This window comes from Triticum dicoccoides, chromosome 1B (assembly GCF_002162155.2).
Source record: "Triticum dicoccoides isolate Atlit2015 ecotype Zavitan chromosome 1B, WEW_v2.0, whole genome shotgun sequence".
Lineage (NCBI taxonomy): Eukaryota > Viridiplantae > Streptophyta > Magnoliopsida > Poales > Poaceae > Triticum > Triticum dicoccoides.
The window spans coordinates 554887062-554899311 of record NC_041381.1 but is presented as its reverse complement, the minus strand read 5'-3'; positions in this window follow the sequence as shown (position 1 = coordinate 554899311).

Here is a 12250-nt window from a genome sequence, read left to right as displayed (position 1 = left end):
GGGGCAAGCACCACATGTTGAAGGATCTATGACAATATAACTTCTATGTGAATATGAACAAACATAAATCATTATGTTGTCTTCCTTGTCCAATGTCAACAATTTTGACATATAATATTTTGATGGGGCTCACACTGACAAAAGATTTCCATGATAGTGTATTTGCATGTGAAAGTTCTCTTCCTTCTACTAATTATTCGTGAATTGCTTGTATGACCAATATTGTTATTGTCAAGCCTCAAAATATTTCACTTTCTAAACCCAATGTGAAGCTACCACTAGGCATGATATGATTTCAACTTCATGGCATTCAATTTATTCAACAATTTACTCGTAGGATATAAGTGAAGCACAAGAGTAAATGACAAGCTACTCCAAAAAGATATAAGTGAAGATCATGAGCATAATATTTCTTTCTTTCAAATTAATTTAAGTTAAGTAAGAGATAATTTCTTCAAAAATACTAAAGCACACCATGCTCAAAAAGATATAAGTGAAGCACGAGAGCAATTCCATAGAAAAGAGCTTCGTTGACGGGATGTGAATGCCACTTACTTAGCCTCCTATTTGAGGACTCTATTTTATTTAAAAAAATCAGTTCTAATTATTTTATGAAAACATAAAGCAAAATGAAAATAGAATGACATTCTAAGAATAGCACAACTCATGTGAAGAAGCAAAAACTTAGGCTCAACCATACTAACCGATAATTGTAGATGAAGAAAGGTGGGATGCCTACCCGGGAATCCACGAGCTTAGATGCTTGAGACTTCTTGAAATATTATCTTGGGATGCCTTGGGCATCCCCAAGCTTGAGCTTTTGTGTCTCCTTAGTTCTTCTCATATCACGGTTTTCCTAAATCTCAAAAGCTTCATCCACACAAAACTCAACAAGAACTTGTGAGATAAGTTAGTATAAACCAATGCAAAAACCTTATCATTCTCTACTGTAGAAAACCACAAAAATTATTATTCAACATTGCATACTAAATTCATCTGCATATTTAATACTACTATCCTCAAATAGAATCATAAACAAGCAAACATATGCAAACAATGCAAACATAACAGCAATGTGCCAAAACAGTACAGTCTGTAAAGAATGCAAGAGTATCAATACTTCCCTAACTCCAAAAATTATGAAACAAACTCCAAACTGTATAAAATTTATCAGAGCTTATTTTTAAAAAAGTTTAAATATTTTATCATATTCTGACTTTTCTAGGGAATTTTTGCAACATCGATAACCTTTCTGTTTTGAAACAGCAACATGTAAACTTGCAAAATAAGCATGGCAAAGGCTATCATAGCCACTTTTATTAAAATAAAAGATGCAAAACATTATTCTAAATTACAGCAAGAAAATCCTAGCAAAATAAATTTATGCTCCAAGCAAAACACATATCATGTGATGAATGAAAACATAGCTCCAAGTGAGGTTACCGATAATGTTGGAGACGAAAGAGGGGATGCCATCCGGGGCATCCACAAGCTTAGTTTCTTGGATATTCCTTGAATATTACCTTGGGGTGCCTTGGGAATCCCCAATATTAGGGTCTTGTCACTCCTTATTCTCCTCATATCGACATCTCACCCAAAACTTGAAAACTTCAATCACACAAAACTTAACAGAACCTTGTGAGATAGGTTAGCATGATAAAGAGCAAACCATTTTACTTTTGGTACTGTCAAAGACAAGATTCATAATTGTTTCCACACAATGCCTACTCTATCAAATCATTTCCACAATTTATATTGAGCAATATAAGCCATAGAAAGAAGGAAACACGCAAAGTGTGCATTGAAAACATAATTTGTCAAAAACAGAACAGTCTGTAGTAATCTGTACTCGAACCATACTTCTGCTACTCCAAAAGTTATGAAAAAAAATTGTAACACATGAGAAATTTGTATATAAATATTTTGCAAAAAGAATCAACTCAAAATTACTCTTCTGTTAAAAATGAGAGCTATTTTCGTGAGCGCAAGAGTTTCTGTTTTTCAGCAAGATCAAATCAACTATCACCCAACATGATCCCAAGGGCTTTACTTGGTACTTTATTGAAACAAAAGCTATAAAACATGATTACTACAGTAGCATAATCATGTGAACATACAAAAAAAGTTGGTAAAAGTGTTGGGTTGTCTCCCAACAAGCGCTTTTATTTAATGCCTTTTAGCTAGGCATGATGAGTTCAATGATGCTCGCATAAAAGATAAGAATTGAAACATGAAAAATAGCATCATGAATCAGATGGCAAGCACATTTAAGCCTAACCCACTTACCATGCATAGGGATTTTGTGAGCAAATAATTCATGGGAACAAGAATCATCTAGCATAGGAAGACAAAACAAGCAATACTTCAAAACTTTCAACACATAGAGAGGAAACTTGATATTATTGAGATATGTAAAAACATATGTTCCTCTCTCATAGTAATTTCAGTAGCTCATGAATGAATTCAACAATATAACTATCACATAAAGCATTCTTTTCATTATCCACAAGCATAGAAAATTTATTACTCTCCACAGAAGCAAATTTTCTTCTCATTAATAGTAGTGGGAGCAAACTCAACAAAATAACTATCATGACAGTGAACATTCAAATCATGATGACAAGTTTCATGGTTATCATTATTCTTTGTAGCATATATGTCATCACCATAATCATCATAGATAGCAACCTTGTTCCCATAGTCAATTGAAGCCTCATCAAAAATGGTGGATTCATCACTAAATAAAGTCAGGACCTCATCGAATCCACTGTCATCAATAGAATCATCATAAATAGGAGGCATGCTTTATCATAATAGATATTCCCATCAAAACTTGGGGGCTAAAAATATCATCTTCAACAAACATAGCATCCCCAAGCTTATGGCTTTGCATATCACTAGCATCATGGATATTCAAAGAATTCATACTAACAACATTGCCATCATGCTCATCATTCATGCCAAACATTTTATAGCATTCTTCTTCAAACAATTGAGCACAACTTGCCATTCCATCATTTTCAAGAAAGATATTATAAAGATGATCAATAATATGATGCAACCTTAATTCCATTTTTTGTAGTTTTCTTTTATAAACTAAACAAGTGATAAACAATAAACTAAAAGATTCAATTGCAATATCTAAAGATATACCTTCAAGCACTCACCTCCTCGGCAATGGCGCCAGAAAAGAGCTTGATGTCTACTATGCAACTTTATTCTTGTAGACACGTGTTGGGCCTCGAGGTACAGAGTTTTGTAGGACAGTAACAATTTTCCCTCAAGTGGATGACCTAAGGTTTATCAATCCGTGAGAGGTGTAGGATGAAGATGGTCTCTCTCAAACGACCCTGCAACCAAATACAAGAAATCTCTTGTGTCCCCAACATACCCAATACAATGGCAAATTGTATAGGTGCACTAGTTCGGCGAAGAGATGGTGATAAAAGTGCAATATGGATGGTAGAAATATATTTTTATAATATGAGTAAATAAAAAGAGCAAGGTAGAAAATAGTAAATGGGCACAAAAACGGTATTGCAATGCTTGAAAATGAGGCCTAGGGTGCATACTTTCACTAGTGCAATCTCTCAACAATGCTAACATAGTTGGATCATATGATTATCCCTCAAAGTGCAACAAAGAATCACTCCCGAGTTCCTATTAGCGGAGAACAAAAGATAGAATTTTTTTGTAGGGTACGAAACCACCTCAGAGCTGTTCTTTCCGATCGATCCATCCTAGAGTTTGTACTAAAATAACAGCAAGATATTCTTTCTGATCGATCTAATCAAGAGTTCATACTAAAATAACACCATATGACACATATCAACCAACTCTAATGTCACCTAGATACCCCAATGTCACCGCGAGTACCCATGAGTTAATTATACGATATGTATCAAACAATTTCAGATTCATAATGGTCAATCCAACACAAAGAACTACAAGGGGACCCCAAAGTTTCTATCGGAGAAAAGATAATAAAAACATGCATCAACCCCTATGCATAGATTACCCCAATGTCACCGCCAGAATCCGCAAGTTGAGTGCCATAACATATATCAGGTGAATCAATATGATACTCCATTGTCACCTCAAGTATTCATACGGCAAGACATACATCATGTGTTTTCAGATCTGAATATTCAACCGACAAGACAAAACTTCAAAGGGTAAAGACTCAATTCATCACAGCAAGAGTAGAGAGGGGAGAAACATCATATGATTCATCCATATTAACAAAGCCTGCGATACATCAAGATCATGACATCTCAAGATCACGAGAGAGAGAGAGAGAGAGAGAGAGAGAGAGAGAGAGAGAGAGATTAAACACATAGCTACCGGTACAAACCCTCAGCCCCGAGGGTGGACTACTCCCTCCTCATCGTGGTGGCCGCCGGGATGATGAAGATGGCCACCGGTGATGATTCCCATCTTTGGCAAGGTGCTGGAACGGGGTCTAAATTGGATCTGGTGGATACAGAGGCCTTGCAGCCGCCGAACTTCTGATCTAGGGCTACCCTGAAGGATTTCGGAATATTTGGGAATTTATATTGCAAAGAGGGGGTGCTGGAGGCCACCGAGATGGGCACAACCCACCTGGGCGTGCCAGGGGGCCCTGGCGCGCCCTGGTGGGTTGTACCCCCTCGGGGCACCCCCAGGTGTAGCTCAGGCCCATTGGGTTCCTTCTGGTCCAGAAAAAATCTCCAAAAAGTTACGCGGTGTTTGGACTCCGTTTGATATTGATTTTCTGGGATGTAAAAAAGAAGCAAAAGCAGCAACTGGCACTGGGCACTGGGTCAATAGGTTAGTCCCAAAAAATGATATAAAGTTGCTATAAAATGATTGTAAAACACCCAAGAATGATAAAATAACAGCATGAATACTTCATAAATTGTAGATACGTTGGAGACGTATCATTCTCTATTTGACTTCTATATGGATCATGTATGTGTTTTTGTTTTTGTTGGTTTAACTTTAAGTGTTTTTTTTCTGATGGCTTATAATTTGTAGTCATCCTAATATTTTCAGAAAGTGAAATGCTTAAAGAGGAAGTTATCATGTGTTGGAAGAAGAAACATGGTTAGTCCTTTTTTGATATTGATCTCTCTCTACACTTTATTTTGTTTTATTCTCTATTGGTTGCTAAATTTTCCCCAAATGCACTATTATAGTCATGTATTTGTAATGCATTTCTCCTTTGTTTTTGTAGAAACTGAAGTTGTCTACTGATTTCCCTGCTTGTTCTACTTTCACTAGATATTCTGGGAAGTTTTTCTCAGGTGTCGTCGATGGTTTGTGTCCAAGGTATAAGGATGTCATTGAGAATTATGGCATCAGTTGTCTTCTTAGTTTTGTGAGGACTGAGGTCCCTCTTAGGCTTGTCAAGTGGCTTGCGTGTAGATTTGATGTCCCTTCCTCTAAATTCCAGTTAAAAAGAAAATTTATCCCCCTCACCAAGTATGACATCCAAGGTATCCTTGACCTCCTAGTAGAAGGTGAGCCCCTAGTTTGTGATCCTGAGTCTGGCCATGATTTTATCCTCTCTCATGTCAATCTTACCAGTATTCCTCCAGTGTCCTTTTTCACCAACAAGCTTAAGTCTCTTTGAAGTCGAGTTGCCTGATGAGGATGTTTTCATTTGTTTCATGATTGTTGCTTTCTCCTCATTTCTTTGTCCCAACTCTAGCCTCAGTCCTAGCCCAAAGTACCTCCATATATTCAGGGATTGTCGGTCTGTGTGTACCTATGATCTGTCACAGTTTGTTTTGAGTGGCTTTTGAGTAGCGTTAAAACATTTAAGGACTTCACTAAAGTTGCTTCCAAAAGATCAGTGATGTTTGGTGGTTGTCACTATGCTTTTGATGTAAGTTTCCTTTTGTTATTTGCATCTATTTTATTTATTTTGCAATTGTTTGACTCATTTTTTCCTTTCTAGGTTTCTTCTCTTGACCATCTTAATTTTGGTCTTCACTCAATTTCTGATGTGAAACCTTGGATTCTTGCGTGGAGAGGTAACAAAGTCAAACCGTTTCTAGAGCTTGACAGAAACAATAGCTGCTCTTATGGAAAGAGGCCATTGAAGCGAGCTTGTACTTCATTTAGTTTCCAGGTTAGTTAGTTTTTCTTTCCTTTTTCCTTTTTGCTGCGTGGTTTAGTTTTATATTTCTCATGTACTACTCTATTGTTTCAGGGTTCTGTTCAAAAATCCTCAGCAAGTAACAGTATGGATTTTGATGCATCTAATGTTCCATTTGCTACAAGAGTTCAATCAACTTTTGGTGCTCATTTAGTCTATGAGGTAATTGCTCTTCCTAGTTATTGTTTGTTGCTGCAGTAGTCCTACTGTAATTCTTACTATTTTTATTCATACTGATTATATGTTATTTAGTGGTATTCTAACTCCTTTTATTCTTTCTTTCTTTTTTACAGTTTGATCAGGATCTTGTGGATCTTGTTCAGGCCAGACATCAAGAGAAGCTTAAGATTTTTGTTGAATGGTTAGAGTCTCTCATTGTTGATGTATTGAATAGTGTGTTGCAATCTTGTTTTCTTGCAAACATTCATGCTTCCCCGGAAGTTTCTGGCAATGAGAATCTTTCATGGAGCAAGTTCTCATTTGGTTAGTTTCATCTTTTTTATTTTAGCTTTCATTTTATTTCTCTGTTTTTTCCTGGTTTGTTCATAATTCATTTGACTGCTGGTTTTTATGTGATTTTGCAGGCAATAAGAGTGTTTCTATTCAATCTGCTATCCCCAATACAAAGTCTACGAGATTTAATGACATTCCAGGGAAGTGGGATCTGTTTTGTTTCTTGGGAGGCAAGTTCAAGCGGAGATGTTTAACTGCTCTTTTGCTTCTACTTTTTGTTGTCATGTGTGGTACAGGGAAGCTGTTGGGAAGGATCGCGTGGGGTTTTCTTGTTCTTTTGGTTTAGTTGACAATTGGGTCTTCTTTTTCTAGCCCGGCCAGTTTAGTGGGAACGAGCAGTATTAGTGGTTTTGGGCAAATACAGATGTCAACAGGACATTGGTAAAAAAACTCGAAGGATATCCAATTGGAAATCAGTCAAATGTCAAATAGACGATCCCTTCTTTTTTCACTTTAGCTAGATGTAAGTTGCGTGAAAATTAAATTTGTGTCAGTCGACTTTTCTGACCGTTGATTGATGCTTCAAGATTCATGTTTTTTTTTGCTATGTGATATGTCTTGTTTTTTTAGAAACACCTGTAACTTTATTCATACTCATAAAAATTACAGATACACTGATTTAGACCTAACATCCAAGAAAATATAAGAATTGCAATGAAATCTCTAAACACCTTCTTCGCAGTATGAATCCCTGCTCGAAGAAATACTCCAAAAAGTTCGGTAAAGATGCTGCAATTAGACTGGAGCAGCTATATAGTCACTCTTTCACCTGCACAAACATTACCAATAATGATTTCTGAAAGTGCCTTGAGTCGCCCATCCAAAAAGATGGGAAGCCTTGATCGATGAACGTACTTGGACCGGTGATGATCCCCTAGAAGTGTAGGCCGCCGGATCACGATATCTTCACTCCGGTGTCGATGAGAGATTTCAACTCCACAAAGAATCAAACCAATAAAAAAAGTTTGACACACCAACGTAAACTCATCAGATCCGAATAATCGGATCTGTGAGGACGGAAAAATCTCTAACCTCATGACTCCATCAAAAGAACGAGAGTAGATTTTATTCTCACACGATGATCACTAGACGATGAGCAAGAACATATAACTCTTGAATATGCAAGATCCCCCACCTTGCAGCGCCAAGATGGCAACCGCGAGGGGACCCAAAAATCCTTCGCGGCGGCGGCGACTAGAGCCCTTAATGAACCCTTCATGGCTGGCCTTACGTCGGTCAAATTGGAGAGCAACTAGTTCACGAGCACTCCTTCGAGAGCCTCGCAATGATCACTTGCGGGTGGGCTGAGAGCGTGCCACTTGGCGCGTTCTCAGCCACTGCCACATGTCGCGCTCTCAGCCGCCGCCACATGGCACGCTCTGGGTGCTCCCTTTAGATTTTTTTTCACACACATTTTCAGCTTTTTAAATAGTTTTTTTGGATTTTTTGAGCTTTTGGTTTTCCGCTCGTCTTCTTTAACTTTTGGACCCAAAAAAATTTAGCCACGGTTTTGCTTTCGCGAGAGGCATGGCCGTGCCTCTCGGAAACGGAAAAAAATTTGTTTCTATTTTTTTCTTCCACGAGAGCAGCTTTGCTTCCGTGAGAGGCACGGTTGTACTTTCGCGAAAGGCACAACCGTGCCTCTCGGAAACGAAAAAAATGCCTTTTCTGTTTTTTCTTTCTTTCAGAGAGGCACGGTTTTGCTTTCGTGAGAGGCACGGTTTGCTTTCGCGAGAGGCACGGCCGTGCTTCTCGGAGACGGAAAAACGCGTTTTCTGGTTTTTTTCCTTCCGCGAAAGGCACGACCGTGCCTCTTGGAAACAAAAGTAAAAATACGTTTTCTACTTTTTTTCCTTTTGCGAAAGACACGGTTTTGCTTCCGTTAGAGATACGGTTGTGCTTTTGTGAGAGACACGGCCATACCTTTTTGGAAAGGGAAAAACCCGTGCTCCTGATTTGTTTTTTTTGTTTGATTTTTCTTGTTCCCTTTTTTTGTGAAAAAAAAGTTCGTCAAAACCTATCAACATGGGATTACTTTTGAAGATCTCGGCACGAGGAATCCAACAGCAACAACGGTCCGAGATTTGAGCGTACGCTTTAAGTAATAAAATGCTTTGAATAGACGGATCTACAAAAAAGGGAAACTCCCTGGTGGGGACAAGTGGCGCACATGCTGCATGCCATCTGTCACAACCTGAGGGGTGATCTTTATAAGAAGTACTCTTAATTAGTGATTTGGTCAAATTGGCTGCACGTGTATGTAAGTTACTTGCTTGTCACACGTAGTACGTGCAAGTCTGCAAACGATCATAGATATGTCTGGTTTTGGGCTGGAAATTTCTGATTGACCTCCCAGGTTGCAAAAAGTGGCGCTGCATGTGTGCCACTTATCGCAACCTATGAGTTTTCCCTTTTTTTCATAGATCCATTTATTCAAAACGTTTTATCTCTTAAATCATGCGTCCAAATCTCGAACCGCTTTCACTGTTGGATTCCTCGCGTCGAGATCTTCAAAACTAGATCCCATGTTGACAGGTTTTGATGAACTTTTTTTTCGAAAAAAACGGACAAAAAAAACAAATCGGAAGCACGAGTTTTCCCCTTTTCGAAAGAGGCACGCCCGTGTCTCTCACGAAATCACAACCATGCCTCTCGCGAAAGTAAAACCGTGACTCTCGCGGAAGGAAAAAAAAAGAGAACGCATTTTTTTCCGTTTCCGAGGAGGCACCGCCGGGACTCTCGCGAAAGAAAAAAATGTGTTTTTTCCATTTTCGAGAGGCATGGTCGTGACTCTCGCGAAAGCACAACCCTGCCTCTCACGAAAGCAAAACCGTGACTCTCGCGAAAGAAAAAAACATATTTTTTTCGTTTCCGAGAGGGACGGTCGTGACTCTCACGAAAGCACAACCGTACCTCTCGTGAAAGCAAAATCGTGACTCTCGCAAAAGAAAAAAAACAGAAAACACACATTTTTCCATTTCCGAGAGGCACGGCCATGACTCTCGTGAAAGCACAACAGTGCCTCTCGCGAAAGAAAAAAAAACAGAAAATGCATTTTTTTCGTTTTCGAGAGGCACGGTTGTGACTCTCGTGAAAGAAAAAAAAGTGTTTTTTTGCGCAAAAAAATGAATTTTTTTTATCGAAAAGCTAAGGAAGACTGGTGGAACCAAAACATCGAAAAAACCCAGAAAAAAACCACTAAAAAGCCAAAAATCCATGCGTAAAAATAAATAAAAAATCCGGAGTGAGCGTCCAGAGCGCGACACGTGGAAAATGGATGAGAGCGCGCCAAGTGGCGTTGAATCGCTGCGAGGCTCCCGAAGAAGCACTGGTGAACTAGTTGCTCTCCCTTTATTTTGGGGCTGTCAATTCCTTAACAGGCTGGCACATTAACATGTGCAACCCAACATGCTCTATGTTGCCCATCTGATGACCAGGTCCTCCCTCTCCCCTTTGTTTTTTCAGTTTTCAGTTTTTATGTGCTTTGTTTTTGTTTTCTGTTTTTCTTTCTTAGTCTATTATTATGTTTATTTTTTAGGTTATTTTTGGAATGTTAGGTGAGTGTAAATACATACACGCAAATAGTATACAATGTGTGCAAAAATAGCAATATTATATGATTATTATTTTGCATACCAAAGAGCGCAATTTCAATGCAAATTTGTGAGCAAGTTTACTAAAATATTTTATTACTTCTTAGAGGGTAACACCAATGTCACTATTTCATTCTTCCTTATAAAACCTCTTTGTTTTGATTTTGTTTCAGTTTTAGTTTTAATTTCTGTTTCCTTTAAGAGTAATACCAATGCCAATATTTCGTTCTTAGGAAACTCTTTTTTGTGTAGATCATGTGTAAACCATTTCAACTTTTATTCTAGATTTATTTCATTTTATTTCTTCTAAAAGGATAATACCAATGGCACTAATTCATTATTTCTTAGAAACTTTATTATTTTAATTTTGTATTAGTGTTTTTTCAATTTCTTTCTTCCGAAAGGGTAATATCAATGCGACAAATTCATTATTCTTACAAAAATTCATTATATTGATTTTTTGTTTTGCTTTTGGTTTTATTTTATTTTATCTGTACGGGTAATACCAATGTCACTAATTCATTCCTTCTTACAAAACTTTCACTATTATATGTTTATTCTTGCATACTACAAGAAAATGCAATTTATGTGTAAATTGTATGCAAATTTTGTCATGGTTTGTTTTTTTTTTCTTGAAGGGCAATACTATGTTCGTTCTTTCTTGGAATGTTTTTTATTTTATTTTAGTTTTTATTTCACTTTATTTCTTCTTAAAAGGTAATACTAACGCCACTAATTTATTCTTCCATAAGAAACTCATTATTTTATTTATATTTTAGTTTTTTTCATTCACTTTCTTTTTAAAGTGCAATGTCAATGCCACAAATTCATTCTTCCATAGAAAAATTAATTATTTTGATTTTACTTTTGCTTTTATTTTATTTTCATTCATCTTTAAGGGTACTACCAATGCCACTAATTTATTCATTTGTGGGAAACATTCTTTCGCGAAAATTTCACTATTATATGTTTCTTCTTGCAAATTATAAAAAGGTGCCATTCCTGTGAAATAGTATGCAAATTTTGTCATTTTTTGCTTTACTTATTTTATTTTTCTTACAATATCAATGCCACAAGTTCATTCTTTCTTAGAGACTTATTTTTTAATTCTATTTTTTTTATTTCATTTTTCTTTATTCTCTAATAATAATACCAATGCCACTGATTCATTCCTTCTTAGGAAGCTTCATTTTTGTGAAATCTCTATTATTATATGCAAGTACTTGCATATTATAGAAATGCGTAATTTTTGTGTAAAGTATGTGCAATTTTTGTTTTTTTGCTTTTTATTTTCTTTCTTCTTGAAGGGTAATACTTAAATATTTTGATTTTTAGTTTTTATTGTTAGGTATTAAATGAATGTGATTAATTTATTTCTTAAACCTTGCATTTTTGCATATGTATGCGACATGCATCGAGAAATAAGGGAGACAGTCACTCCCGGGCGCTCTCAGAGCTCAGGCGATTCTGGCCGTCCGATGCGTTTGCTTGATGGGTTTTAGACCATCGGATCGAGCCACTGGATGACCTCGGCCGTTGGATCGAAGCCGAGGCACTGTAGGAATGAATAGTTACCGTCTCGTGGTAAAAATCTCGTGCCACCGCGCGTAATTCCTATCCCCCGCCGAGGGCATTTTCGTCATTTCGCGTCATGTGGTATAAAAGGGGCCGCTCGTGTGGAGAGGAAACCTAGCCGTCGCTCCTCCCGCACAGCCGTACTCGCGTCGCCTCCTTCCTCTTCCTCCCGCCTCACCGCTCTTCCCTTCCAAACCCTAGGCCCGAGCTCGCCGTCGCTGCTCTGCCCTCCCTCTCCCCAACCCGACCCGCCACCCTCCTCTGCACCTTCGCCACCGGCCATGTTCGCCCCCACAGGCCATCCCCTCCCATGGGAGAGACTAGCCGCCTCCTCCCGCACTCGTGCGATCCCAGCCCCCATCCCTAACCTAGCTCCTCCTCCCGCTCACGCTGCCTCCTCCTCCCCACCCGCGCCTCCCTCTCCTCC